Below are 15,383 nucleotides of genomic sequence, written 5' to 3'. Positions count from 1 at the left end.
AACAAAAAAACAAAAAAACAAGAGCCGTCCTTCATACCATGCCTATTCTTTGAGCTTAGTATCATGGAAACTCTTCACCTACTAGTCCGACAGCAAGTTATACTTGCTATCATCATTCGGAGGGGATTGGCGCAGAAACACCGCGGGAGATAATGTGTATAAACCGAGGCTTTGAACTCCTGATAAATATTTAATTAGATATTCATGTGGCTATAGCCTTGGAATGCAGCTTCAATAAGGGGTCGACAAGTTATCTTACACTCTCGTTCAAATGGTCTCACTCAAAGAGGATTGGAACGGCAACGAGGCCAGAGCCTCGAATCTTGATTATTTATTTATTTTATTTATTTATTAAGAGGAACGCTCGGAAAGCAAAATACGCCATGAATCGGAACACGAATCGAATTGAACTGGTTGTAGAAGTCGCTCTTAATAAATACGGACGAAAGCTTGTTGGCATCATTTCTTAACGCCCACTCGGTGGCACAAAGGACGCGATGAGATCACACGCACGTACTTAACGGTTTCCATCTCGTGCAAGGGGTGCAAGCTAGAATTCTGAGGCAAGCATGCTGCTGCTGCCATCTGTGCGAGAAAATCGGACGTAAAACCTCTCCAGTCAGCAGACGCATCCGAGGCGCGGCGCGCTCATACGGGAAGCACAGAGCGGCATCGTTCTCTTTCTCGCTCCCGTGCCGGTGTCCTCTGCACGTGCTGTGGCCGTCCGCTCATGTTCTTACGTGCTGTACTCAAGATATTATGCTTTCTGCAGTGCCTAACTCATGTTAAAATTCCTTGAATTGCTAATATGTTTCTTGCTTATTATGTTCTTGCATATATACCGTAATTTATCTTGCTGATAATATTTTGCGTTTCGCTGATCGATGTATTTCTGCTTATAACATGTATTTCCGTCGGTTCAATGAATAGCAGAAGGTCCCCCTTTCAGTCTCTGACTCTGGGACCTCCTTCTGAAATCTTGTTTTGTACACATTCTTGTTGTACCACAAAATGAAATAAATTCACATTCAAATTGAAAGCGTTATTGGCTCAAAGCGTTAAATGGCCAATTAAAGTGGCGAAGCGTGATCGCTCTGGTAGTCAACACCTGAGCATGCGCAGGGCCAGGTGGAATGCAGAGGGTGCACCAAGCACGAATCACGCTGGCCTCACCCAGCGGCGCAGCCCGCCCCAGCTAGCCAGGCCGCTCTGCGAGGCAGTAGAATTCTCAGGAATATCGTGCAAATGATTCCGGTCTACAGTAAACATGATAACAAAAAGAATACTACACTAAAAAAGAGTTTATAGCAGAGAAGAGAATCGGTCTCAGTGCGGCGCCTGGTACACGGTCAGTGCTGCTGCGCATGCGCACTAGCAGCTTCGCAGCTTATGCACACGCGCGCGCAGTTTCTTACCGGGTACTGATCCGGCATTGGTTCTACCCTCTACCATAACTAACTAACTAACTAACAACTAACTAACTAACTAACTAACTAAATAAATAAATAAATAAATAAATAAATAAATAAATAAATAAATAAATAAATAAATAAATAAATCACAATTGACCTCTTTCTCATAGTCATCGAGCACACAGAAGGCGAAACTGAACTGCCCGAGCTGCTTACGCGTTTTGAAGGCGAAAGCCTGTAGCGATTATCACAGACTTCTTTACTGCCTCATCGGGTTTGCCCCACTCTCTTCGCTTTCGCTTATTCGTCCTTTGACGCGCGTTACCCCGACAGGCGGAGTGGCCGCAATTCGCGAGCCAGCCTCCCCACAGTGGAAGCGCTCCTTCGCGTGTGCCTGTTCTTCACGTCCCGTCACGTGCCCCTTTAACCCTTTGATGCCCAATGTTGCACTGGAGCAACAACTCAAACATTTTTTTTATCGCACTTTGTGGTTTTTTTTTTCGACATTTACCACGATCTGCCGACAGACAAAGGTTCCCAGATCTTCAAAATTTTGGAAAAGAGAGGGCAGCACGTACTTCTGTGTGCTAAAAAAAAGTCTTGTTGGTTAACGATGATGATGATAATTGTAGGGTTTAGCGCGCCGACGCAACGCAGGTGATTAGGCGCGCCATACTGGAGGTCTCCTGATTAATTTTGACCAGCTGGAGATCTTTAACGTGCGCGAAATCTCGCACACACGGGCGTTTTTGCTTTTCCCCTCCATCAGAAAAGCGGCCGCCGCGGCCGGGAATCGAACCCGCGACCTCGTGCTCTTGTTAATGCGTGTCAACTCGCACCGACCCCGGTGGCTCAATGGGCTAGTGACAGGCAAGCGAAATTGTTCAATTTCGTTTTAATACACATGATGGCGACACAAACTTTACGACGTCGTATTCACTTGAACCATAAATTATGCCGACCAAGGTAGCTTTCCTGTTCAACTGATATGTGGGCAGCCAGTGCCCAGTGTTTCCCATTGTCTAGTGGGTGATTGCGTCCGTCTTGATGAACCAAATTTTTTTTTCTGACTTCATATTTGTGATGTCGGAAGTCCTTATAGATCATAAAAATGTTTTCACAATCTTGAGCAAAAAATTTAGCTTCGGACATCAAAGGGTTAACGGGGCACACTTCCGGCTAATTTCTGTTCCATTCTGGCGTGGCGCCGAGTTAGCGCAGTGATCTGCGCAGTTGGCTGCAGCCAACCTAACCCAATGGGCTTTTTATTGATTTCACAGCGTTTAGTTCATCTGGCGGCAGCTCATGTGGTCCGGGTTAGAATCCCACACGAATCCCAATGTGAATGATTTATTTATTTATTTATTTATTTATTTATTTATTTATTTATTTATTTATTTATTTATTTATTTATTTATTTATTTATTGCTGTTGTGCTGTTGTGCTGTGGTACTAAACCTGAACCACGCGGACAACACCAACCCTTGTTTAATAATGCTCAAGAAGGGACGAAGGGTCATACGAAAGATCTCTTTCCTCCGATTTGCCCTTATTTCTTGAAGCATATGCATTATACATTTGTGGGGGCATCGGAGTGCAAAAAAAATGTCAGTGAAAAATGTATGTGAAGAAGGAAGACCAGCGATGCTGCATTCGTAGATAGTTATATTCAGTTACGTATGACTTACTATATTGATCGGATGAAGGCGCGCACACACAAATTCCGTAATTTTCTTTTTAAATTAATTCTGATATAATTTGATTGGAGTCATCATCATCATCATCACCAGCTTATCTACGCCGACTGCAGGGCAAAGGCCTCTCCCATTAATCTCCAACTACCCCGGTCCTGCGCTAACTGCGACCAATTTATCCCTGCAAACTTCTTGATCTCATCTGCCCATCTAACTTTCTGCCGCCCCCTGCTACGCTTGCCTTCTCTAGGAATCCACTCTGTTACCCTCAATGACCAACTGTTATCTTGCCTTCGCATGACACGCCCTGCCCACTTCCATTTCTTCTTCTTCTTCTTCTTAATTTCTGTTCCCTCACCCACTCCGCTCTCTTCTGGCCCCTTAATGTTACACCTATCATCTTCCGTTCCATTGTTCGCTGAGTCGTTCTCAATTTAAGTTGAACCCTCTTACTGAGCCTCCAAGTTTCTGCCTCGTAGGTGAGTACCGGTAACATGCAGCTGTCATACACTTTCGTCTTCACGAACAATGGTAGACTGCCAGTAATTATCTGAGAAGATCTGCCGTATGCACTGCACCACATTCTTATCCTTCTAATTATCTCTGCCTCATGGTTGAAATCTATGGTCACAACTTGACCTAAGTAGATATAATCGCTTACCACTTCCACTGCCTCGCCACCTATCTAAAACCGCTGTGCTGTCCCGAGGTTATTGATCATTACTTTGGTTTTCTGCGTATTAATTTTCAGGCCCACGGTTCTACTCTATTTGTCCAGTTTGGAAAGCATGCTTTGCAATTCGCCCCCCGAGTTACTTAGCAGGGCAACGTCATCAGCAAATCTGAGGTCACTGAGGTATTTTCCATTAACCCTTACTCCTACCTGTTCCCAATCCAACGTTCTGAATACTTCTTGTAAACATGCTGTCAATAACATTGGAGAGATTGTGTCTCCTTGTCTGACGCCCTTCCTTATAGGTATTTTACTGCTCTCCTTATGGAGGATGACGGTAACTGTGGACGCATTGTAGATATCCTCTAGTATTCTTACATAATGCTCATCTACCCCCTGGTTCCGTAATGCCTGAATGACTGCTGAGGTTTTGAACGAGTCAAATGCTTTCTCATAATCTATGAAGGCTATATATAGGGGTTCAGTATACTCAGCGCACTTCTCTATCACCTGAGTGAATATGGTCCATTGTTGAATAGCCTTTACGGAACCCTGCTTGTTCTTTAGGTTGACTGAAATTTAATGTTGCAGAAATTCTGTGAGTGATTACCTTGGTAAGTACCTTGTAGACGACTGACAGTAAGCTGATCGGCCTGTAATTTTTCAAGTCCTTCATGTCACCTTTCTTATGGATTAGGATGATGTTCGCGTGCTTACCCGCCGCGGTGGCTCAGTGGCTAAGGCGTTGCGCTGCTGAGCACGAGGTCGCGGGTTCGATTCCCGGCTGCGGCGGCCGCTTTTCTGATGGAGGCGAAAAGTAAAAACGTCCGTGTGAACGAGATTTCGGCGCACGTTAAAGATCCCCAGGTGGTCAAAATTAATCCGGAGCCCTCCACTACGGCGCGCCTCATCGCCTGCGCTGCGTCGGCGCGTTAAACCCTACAATCAATCAATCAATGTTCGCGTTCTTCCAAGATTCCGGTACGCTTGCGGTCATTAGGCATTGCGTATACAGGTTTGCCAGTTTTTCAAGTACAATTTCTCCTCCATCCTTCAAGAGGTCTGCTGTTATCTGATCCTCACGAGGTGCTTTGCCCTTTTTCATTTCATTTCTCTCAAAGCCTTCCTTACTTCTTGTTTGAAGTAGTCTCCATAAAACAAGAGTTACAGCAGTTCTCTGTAACCATACTCCCTCCGTAGGCGGGCATGTATTGACAACAGACTAAACTTCTGTCAGGTTTACAACTTCACCGTGAACTCACTAATTAGGAAAGTAAATGATACTTGGCATAACTAGAGTCGTCTTGGTGGCCAATTTCAGCAATTTCTTTTCCCGAAAATTTACTTTATTTTGAAAGCTACCCAGTCTAAAATAACGACAGAAATACCGCAAAAACCTAACAAGAATTCCTGTCGTACGACAAAAATTTTTGTTGTTACAGCAGAATTCTTGTTGCTACGACAAAGCCATGTGTTGTTACGACAGACATTTCTGTCGTAACGACGAAGTCAGTTTTGCCAACGAGAAACATTCCTGCAGTCACAACAGAACTGCCATTTAGGCTACTTTTCACAATGAACAATAACATTCAAACCATGAACAACTACTGATTGAACATGCAGGATCACGATAAGACGGGAATTCGGCATGACGGAACATCAATCTTAGGACAGGAATGCGACACACGACAGAACATCCGAATCACGACGCGACAAGAATACGACGAGAATACGACCAGACGCCAGTACGACACGCGAAAATACGTCAAACTACAGATATTTTTCTTGTCGTCTTTGTCGACTGGGTACAGAGCATTCTACACTAGCCCTGGAGTGAACGCGCGCGATTCTTTGCTGACGCCTCCTTACAGACGCCTGAAATTTTTGTCACAACCTTGCGGAAGATAGATTCGTTTGTAAGAAAAAAATACACACAAAACACAAAGGAGATGTATCGCAACTACGAAACAGTAGTCGCATTCGTTTTTCATTATGGAAGGCACGAAAATTCGTATTTATTTCCCCTTTTACCAAGTTTTTTTTCCAGTATATAGTACTAGCAGCAAATTTTTTTATTGTAACTGGAGGCGGAATGTGGGAATAAACTTAGTTATGTCTGTGCCTACAAAGAAATGTCTCCAATCAAAATTGTGGAAAAATAATGAGTAACTTCAGAGCAAACTATGCTCACTTAAATGTGTTAAGGCACAACAGAAAAATTTAAGCTACATATTTTCCAATAGCCGTCTCCTCTTGTTAATGTAATCACCCAGTGTTACTCCGGGTTGTTGTATTTTAAACATAAGCCAAATAATGAACAGGTGACTATGCCTGTTATCGAGTAATTAAATTTCCCCTTCAGGTGCATTGGAACATTAAGCTCTGATGGTTCCTACTGTACTGCACATATCTGTACAAGCATTAGAGCATAATATACATATGGGGTCCAAACTACTTAAGTTGGAACTAAACAAAGTGTCCATAAATGATTTCGACACAATTTTCACGGCTCTAGCTACGAAACGTAACGTGGGTGCGGCTGGCGATTGTTTTTACACCTGTCGATATTTTTATGAAAGTTCCTCTTTGCTACATACTCTCGATTTAAGTTCACCACTATTAAGTATATTACCAGTTCAAGTTCATAATCTGTTCGTCCCCCCTTCCGGTGCTACTAAACGAGGCTGTCGGTGCGGAAGAAATAAATAAAACACCACCCTTTCTCAGCATCACTATCATGATACGGTAGCATCCTCTGTTTCATCTAGAACATTTTTGTAGCACTAGCGTGGACATAGCTAAATGGCACAATCCTTCGAAAATTTGTAAATGCCAATGACCACGCGTTGAACCTCAGCGGTCTTTGTCACAAAACTTTGCACGCATGAAAAACCCATTTGTTTCCCTCGTCGCGTGATTCTTGTTAAGATAAATGCTAAACGATGACGCGCAATCCAACAATCGCTAAAAACAAGTAAAACGAAACAATACGTACATACGCGGGCGCTCCCGAAGCAGCTATTTCGCAAGGCTCGAACCGTGGCAATAACTTCCGGGGGAATTGACCGCAAGCTTCTCCTTAAAATCGGAACCCGGAGACGAAGGTCGAGCAGGGAGGACTCGGTCGGCGCTCGTCAGCTTCCCCGTTCGTCGCTAGTTCCGGCACCCGCGTTTAAAACACAATGAGCGCGGCGTGTCTAGCGCTCGCGTTATATGCATCACCGACACCACCTGCGAACCGCGCGCGCTGCAGAAGCTCCGACGTCCGCAAACAAAGCAAAAGAGGCCGGAACGGCAGAACCTGCGGCGAAAGCGATATCTCGGCGGACGTTGAACCCAGCCTCGAAAGACAAAAGAGCCGCTACCGAGCCGCGAATAATACGCCCAGCGTATAGTATTCCCGAAGCTCCGAGAATTTCATCTGCATCGGGGTGCGTTACCGTCGAACAGTTATCGAAAGCTAATCATTTCGAGGAAGTACAGCGTCCAGAGGTGTTTGTTATCCTCGGCGCTGCCAGCAGCCGCTGTGCTAACACGTGCGCGACACGCGACTGGTATTGGACGCGTGCACGGAACGCATTATGCTTGGAGCCTGCCTGCAGTAATGCAGCTGCCAGTGAGAATAAATGTTACCACCGTTTCAATGTTCTCTAACCCTTGGGGCGCACGTCCGCAGTGATTCAATGAGCGTGGCTTCATCTGCCTGCATTCGGTTGAAAGAGAGCCATCGGTAGTAACTGCCAGCAGATAAACAACAACAATATAATAACAATTTGCATAAAAACAGATAATTGGGCGAGTTGGTTTAGATTCATCTTCACTAGGCGCAAAAAGACACGGACGAAGGACTGAGGTAAACACAAGCAAGGCGCCCTGTTTGTGTTTACCTCAGTCCTTCGTCCATGCCTTTTTGCGCCTAATGAAGATGAATAATATTAATAACAATAATAATAATTATTAGAGTAATAATAACAATAATAATAATAATAGTTGAAGGGACGTACTAGATTCTACATGCTGGAGCAGGGTGAGGTGTGTTCGCGCAGTAAGCCTGTGGGACGTCATCAGGATAAACGTAAAACCGATCTCCGATAAGAACGCCGCAGATACAACGTCGGCAGGAAACGTTTACGCGTTTTGTTAGGTCACAGCACTGGATTGGCAGGAGTCTATTAAGGCTACCGCAAAACGTGGGCGGCGAAGAAAACGAACAGAGCTCTTCTGGGATAAAAAGGTAGCAACAAGAAACAGCGGAAAATGCGGTGAAAAAAATTATTGAAGGTTCAAGGAAGGTGGGACGTAGATGACGCGGAATGGCCGGCGATTTCGGGAGACAGCTCGAGCGGTAGCGGTAGCAAGAGCATATAAGCTAGCAAGATCGTGCGTGCACCAACGCTCTCTGCAGGATAGCGACGCTCGCCCGAGCGAATTCTAATATCTGTTGTAGAAACATCGGGTAGACACTCTCGTCCTCCCCCCTCCCCCCCCCCTTTCCCCTTCCTTTTTTTTATTCGCACCTACGTGCCCTGAAGGTTGAATTGAATCCTCTTAACCTCGTGCTCATATTTCCCCGCATATCTGTAGGCACTGACGATTCCGCGACATTGGGCGAAACTATGCCGCACGCCATCCAGCGGGTCATGGCGGCCACAAAGACTCCGCCGAGCTGTCTTCTTTCTGTTTTGAATGCGATGAAGATTTATAGGTCCCGTCGGCTCAGCTTTGTGAAACCCCAGCTTCGAAGGGCGCGAATAGGACGCAGCAAAGCCTGTGCGAGGCCAGCGGAAGGCAACTACCGCAAGGCCAGCGCTATGTAACCGTCTCGAAAACCCCATTATGTGGGAGGCCGGTGCAAACGTCCTGCGGCATAACCGGCTGTGACGTCACACAGAGAAGTTGCGCAATAAGCGGAAATGCCGTCTTTTCTCATGACGTCACCGACGTCACCTTTCGGATTAAGTTTGCCGGGCCGTTTCCATCGTTAGTGCTTCCTCCGCGGGAAAAATCATACGCGCTGCGCTGGTGGAGCGCGAATGTCTCCGCTTCCTAATTCACTTCGTGTGGACGTGTTCGCAAAACATATTTGCAGGATTTACTGCCTGTATACAAAAAGCAAGAACATCATGTGTGAGGCTCACAACGGATTTTTTCATTTCTTGTACCTTTCATTCATACATACTCTCGGCGTTTTTTAAGCCGCTGTGAAATATATAGGCTGTGTAACTGTTTTTTTTTTATAAATTCCGAATATGGTGCAAATTTTAAACAATCACTTTGTTCACGCATGTTGGCAGCGTTGTTGTAGCCTTTATGATTAATTGCTAGAATCAGTATTAAAGTCTTTTAAAAACGGTTTACGACGCAATCATTTGTTCTAATTCAGCGCACTGCTCTGAAACCCTTTGCTTCTTAGCTTTGGAGCGAATGGGAAGGATTTCGCACTGCCGCCCAGTGCGCGTGCAGTGTGGGTTTAGCTCGCAGCCAACCGGACACTAAGAAACATAGAAGAAAAAAAAATGGCCGCGTATCTGCTCCTATCGTTGCAAACGTCCACGAAAGACGATAGTCAACTGGCAAGTAAATGCCTCCCTTCTCCTCCCCACTCACCTCTCATGCTGTTCCTCTCCCGTCTCGTTCCTCAAAAGATAACACGCTAGAGGTTTGCTCAAGTCAATCTAAATTTACCGCGTTCCACTGCTCCAAGTCTGGTGCCTCGATGCTAGCGCTGCAGTACGGCAGAGACACGCGTGAATCGACGCACCCTACTACAAAGTTGCCCACGTTGCACCACTCCATGAGCGTTCCAAGCGGAACGTGGAACCTGTCTAGTGGAATCTTTCGTTGTTGTTGCCGTTTGATTTTTTAAAATGACTCCAGGTAGCGTGGGCAACAGCACGCGAGGGTTTTCTGCAGTTGAGGTAGTATGGTATTTGCCCCCGCAAAAATCAAGCATCAATGAATTTTTTAATAAAGGAACACGGCAAATATCACTTACCATCGATTTTCTGTCTTGTGTTTGCGTAATGTCCCGTTCTTGTTCAACAATGTTGACATGTATGAACATTGACACCGGACTTAGACGTTTAGGTTTGACTGAGAGTATATAAGAGGATTGCGCAGCTTTTGTTTCACTTTGGACGAGTGGCTAAATCGAGTCACAGACAGACAGACAGACAGACCGAAATTTCTGCGTTTAAGTATAGCCCAAGATAGGCTATCGTCTTCAAAATAATGCTTCGCATTAATTACGCCGCTGTTTTCCGAATAGTGCCTGTACCCATCGACGCGAAGCACAAACACAAGTTTTTCTGAAGTTAAAATATAAAAACACCTTGCAGGATTTCTACCATACTTGGTGGATGTTGTGGTATACTCTTTCTTTTCAGTACCTATTTGGTTAGTAATAATTACGCATGACATGATTTTAGTGGTGCCGAAACAACCTACTAAGTTTCGCGGAAGCATGCATGCATGCATGCATAGAGTATTCAAAGTCTTTGCGTTTTATGCGTCGTGGCCACACCTAGGCTATGAGGCGCGCCATAATGGATGGCTCCGGATTAATTTTAATCGCCTGTTGATTTTTAACGTGCGCCGAAATCTCGACACACGGGTGTCTTCGTTTTTTGCCTGCATCAGAGAAACGGCACGTGCAGCGGCCAGGATCGAGCCCGCGTACTTGAACACATCAGCACAACGCCTTAGCCAATCAGCCCCCCGCGGATGCACCGCAACAATAACTGCTTATTAATTTTTTAGAACTCCGGTGTTTTCAAGCTCCATTCTTGTCTTTTATTTTTGAGACCCAGAAAATTGAGTCATTTTGTTTCTCGATGATTTTTAATTAAACTGACGCGTCGGGTGCATAGTGCCTCTGAACTCACAACGTAGATAGCATGTTTTAAAACCTGTCGTAACTTGGTTACACTCTTGCCTAACGGCTTCTGCACAGAGCACGAGAAAACTGCTCGTTAGGCGACAGCAGAGCGAGAACGGCAGACCGTTATTACTAACAGAGAGGTTGTTTTGGCACAACGTAACCCAGCATTGACTTCAAATGACCGATAATACATCCAAGGACAGCTCAACGGACAAGAAACACATTTTAGCTGGCTCAATGGCGTAAACAAATCTGGCAGCGAGGGGTCGTCAATTTGACCCGCTTCAATTCATCACGTACTGGACTCTCACGCATCTGGAACTCTGTGTTTAGGGAGCGCGACTTTAAAACATTTTTATTTTTAAGTTAAGGTCGGGGCTTCGAATTCTCATCTCCTCGTTGTAAAGGGTATAACCACGAAACATCGACACCCCACCGCAATCATCATCGTCATCATTATCACCAAACATTGAGAGTCGTTACGGTGGAACTAGTGTTATTTCTTTAATGTACTACCCCTTCGTTTACCGGAAATTCCAGTGGAGAAGATCGGTGTTGAAGGGCCCGCAGTTGTCCAACACGATACGAGCGTTGTTTCAGACTGTGACAACAGCCGCGTCTAACCGACCTAGTTTAATGAGAGTTAGCGTGCTTTCAAATTATTTTTGCGTGGTGGCTGAACATGGTGCTATTTGCTTTAGTACTATAGGTGCAACAGGACGGGAGTGGTATGGAATTCTTGGATAAAACTAGCGCTAATTCAGACGAAGACGAAGAAAGTAACCACAAGGGCAGCCGCTGGTTACTTGTGGTTACTTTCTTCGTCTTCGTCTGAATTAGCGCTGGTTTTATCCAAGAATGTCAAATTTCCAACTAGCCCAGCTTGCAACCCTCCTGTGTCATGGAACCTTGTTCTGCGCATTTTAACCTAATTTGTATTCAGGAGATTGTTCATATTCGCAAGGTCGTTAGAGAAACAGAAGTCACCTTCAAACTTTGAATGCGAGAAATAAGAAATTGAACTCATTTTCAAACTGCCTATCGAGTTAAAATCACTTCGATAGAACGTTTATAGATGCACCATAGCGGACGGATGCGATTTCCTTGGTTTTAGCCTTTCCGCGTTAGGCCAAATGTATCAATCAATTGCGGCAACCACACGCTCCCAACGAATTCAGTTTCAAGAAGCGACACTAGGAAGGTTAGCCAAGACAATGGAGTTGTGACATAGCAAAAAAAAAAAAAAGCATCGCCTCCTAAAAAAAAAAGAATTTTCGCATACTTACAGTATTCGCGTATGTGCCGTTTAAAGGGACACTGAAGTGATTTGTAAACAATGCCTGATTACGAGCGCAAATTGTAGTCCGGAGTCCCTAGGCCCTGTTTCGACCACTCTGAGCGCGTTTACGCGAATTTATTTAGTAGTAAAATCAATTCGAAAATGCTGTCCTCCTCTCTGCACTCTCGCCCATTTTCTTTGGCGTTTTCGTGTGACGTCAGCAGGAGAGGAGCTGGAAATTGGCTGCGCTACTGCACGGCTCGCCGACCTTCCACGACCGAGTCAGTCGGCCCAACGTTTAGTCCGCCGGCCGCCGACGGGTCATGGCAATTCGCTCGATCAGTTGAAACTAAGCCACAACACGTTTGTGAATGGAAGAATGTGCCTTTCTTTACTTCGTTAGTTTGTACTCTGTATCTAGCTCCAAGTCAAGGTCGCTTCACACAAGCGCTGCACAAGCGCACATGCGACGCTTCGCTGACTGGTACGCCAGTAGGAAAATATAAGGCCTCTTGAAGGGGTAGAAGAGTCAGCGAAGTCAATATAGGTACTAAGGAAATAAAATCAACTGATATTTTTACCGGACAGCGTAAACTAGGGTGCGGGAAGCACGTTTTTGCGCTGGGCGAACAAGCACAGCGGTCAGCAGCACGACTACGCATCTGCGAACGCTTTTCCGTCTAAGAAATGCAATTGCTAGACTTGAGCTATTGTAGAAACTCGGGGGACGCGTACTGCACGAGAGCAATACAACAAATAGTCACCTAAGCTGCTTGAAATACTAAAACTAAATAAAAGTGTAAACTGATTATACATTATATACCTTATATTTCCGTGTCTGCTGCGCTCTCGCCCGTGGCCGTGTGGTCTGGAGCGCTAGGTATACGATCGCGTATGTTTTGCCCGTCACAAGTTCGAATCCCCGCGAGTATAAGCTTTTTTTTTTTTTTCAAGGTAACTTTTTTGTTTTTCGCCGATGTTTTCTATACTGAGTTCACCTTTTTTTTGTGCCGCAATGTTCACTGCTCCACGAACTAGTCCACAGAACTCGCGCAGCCTGGCACTGGCGCGCTAGCGAGTTCTCGTTGGCGTGCTGTTACCATAAGCACCAACTGCTTGCGGCCAGTGGGCACAGGCCAGAATCAACAGACCCTTGGCCTGGTGCGAACACGCTTTTTACGATGCAGGCATGAGTGAGGCAACCTCCAAAAATGGGGGAAAAGCGCATGCATTTGAGCGTTTGTGGGGACGCGGGGGGCGTTCTTCCACTGCGTAGGCCTCGGCTAGTGAATGCTACGATTCCAGCCGCCCTGGGAGGCTTATCTTATGCATTTTACAGCCCACAACATGGCAGAAGCGCGGTACTACGATTACTGGGATATTGAGAATGCCCATCCAATGACGCCATCGGATGTCAAACATGTTGTTTTACAGAACCGAAACCGAAACCGAAACTTGTTTGATTGCTAACCTTGGGCATCGTCCAATCACGGTGCCCCCTCCTCCCAACGTCACAGCTTAGTTGGTGCGGCTGCCGCAAACCGCGTACGGTAGTTTTTCTTCTTTCGCGCTTTGTAAAATAATTACCGATTTGTCAACCGGATAAACGATGAAAAGTGTGCTAATTTGAGCCAGTCTACGCAGTGCAAGCAAAAACGGGAGCTTGACAAATTCACTTCAGTGTCCCTTTAAGGTTCCTCCTGACCAGTGAAAAATTGTCACATTCGGCTGCTTTCTCATTAGCTGTATGTCAGAAAATTTGGCAATGCTGTTGTACTATTAGCGTGGCTGTTAGATTAGTGGTGTTCCGCAAACCATATGGTCCGAGCTGAAACTCGGAAGGCGAAGCAGTATAATTTATGGTTTTAATAAAATTCATTTTTGAACTCATGACCTGGGATTTGCTGAAAAAACAGATGCCTATGTTGAGGCGAAACCAAAGAAATTACAAAAAGATCACACGGGAGCTTCAAAGAAAATTTCACCCGTACCTGAAATCGCCGCGCTCCTGTGGCAGCAATCGTATACAATCTTGCCTCAGAGGTTAGGCAAACATGATAAGACCACGGAGCCCGCAAAATGGGAAACCTCTCATTGTTCGCGGTGAATCTTGGAAAACATATTTTGGTCATGGAAGAACAATCAACGCCCCGTTTCTGTGCTGAACAGCTGGCAAACATTGTCGAGCCGAACGCGTCGATAAGACCGACGTGTATCCAAAGTCCACCGGGCTCGTTTTCACCATCCGACTGAGTGAACGAGGGATGCCAAGACCTCTGAACCGCAACTTTTCCTCAAATTTTCAGGACTTGCTCTCGCGTATGAACGTAGTGAACCATTCAGTGATGAAGCGTCTACTAAGGGCTCCTTCTTACACATCCGCTGTTAGCGCCGCAAGAAGTCGTTGTGATCTGGGATGTGCTAGCGTTTACGCTAATGACCGAGTGAGAACCATGTTTGACTGTCCGGAGTACAAATCTTAACTCATTCATTAGCTACCTTTTTTTTCAATACAGGGTTTATACTTTGCCATGAGCAAGAACTGGACTGCGATGTACGAATGCGTAGTTGCCTTGGTGCACCACCACATCGACATCGCCCCCATTCTTTGCTTCGAAACGCGACAAGAAATGCCCATAAGGTATTCCCTTCCCCGTGGGAGGGAATAGTAAAACTCCCAAGAATGCGACTTAGTTTCTCACGGGACGACGAGTGGGAGAGTGCAGTTTCTTTCGCTTTCGACCATTCCCGAAGGAGCCAATGTCCTCTGAAAGTGCGCGCCCCTCACTGTGTCGGATATGTTGATTTCTTTCCCTTCCGAAATAAAAGTTCCGTGCTTAGGGCTCGCCATACTTATTCCACGCCTGAACTTGGTGTCGCCTGTACTATGTTTGTCGGAAATGCGTACCCAAAAGAATTTTTTAGGCAACACTCCAGGCACACGTGTACACGGTGCTAACTGAAGATAGTAAACCCCCGGCCCCAGATGCTATTTAGATCCAGAGGCAGTCACTTTTCAGAGCGGCTGCTTTACCATCATCATTCTAAAATAAAAAGAATAATTCGTGCACGTCCGATTCGCACAGCAATGTCGCTCCAGTCAGGGACCCATGCGCAAGTACTGTTCACTTACGGTTTCGGTCGCCGCGGCGGAGGACTCGTCAGTCAAAAAGCAATCCTTGCCGGGAGAAGTCGCCGAGAACAGATCGCATAAGTGCCCCGATGACAACTAGCGGCAGGAGCGCATCGCGAACGCGAGGAGTGCGTCCTGAACGGTAAAGGCCCACCAGGTGGGTGCCGTTCTTTGACTCGGCGCTTGCGGCCGTGCGTGCAACAGGTAAACGGGGTTTTCCCCGCTGGCAGTGTGGCGCGCTCCCTCTCTCTCTGGCATCCAGGAAAGAGCCGACCCACGCCCGGCACGATCTTGTATTCTTTCTTGTGCACG

General features: G+C 45.9%; 1 protein-coding gene across 3 annotated transcripts in view; it reads right to left on the bottom strand.

The window, feature by feature from the left end:
• Positions 1-15,383, bottom strand: part of LOC144178538 (sodium-dependent phosphate transport protein 2B-like) — a 102,588-nt gene that overhangs the window by 80,224 nt on the left and 6,981 nt on the right. Inside the window, exon 1 of one of the 3 annotated variants that reach the window (XM_077706471.1) lies at positions 15,072-15,209. The exons of 1 other annotated variant lie outside the window; for it this stretch is intronic. The gene's annotated coding sequence lies outside the window, so the exon portion shown is untranslated. Of the gene's footprint in view, positions 1-6,774; positions 6,909-15,071; positions 15,210-15,383 lie in introns of those variants that run through there. One more of the 3 variants, XM_077706473.1, reaches the window with a different exon arrangement.

Source organism: Haemaphysalis longicornis, unplaced genomic scaffold (assembly GCF_048455015.1).
Source record: "Haemaphysalis longicornis isolate Haplotype H1 unplaced genomic scaffold, Haemaphysalis longicornis Haplotype H1 scaffold_4, whole genome shotgun sequence".
In the NCBI taxonomy this organism is placed as follows: Eukaryota; Metazoa; Arthropoda; class Arachnida; order Ixodida; family Ixodidae; genus Haemaphysalis; species Haemaphysalis longicornis.
This window is presented reverse-complemented; position numbering and strand designations above follow the sequence as displayed.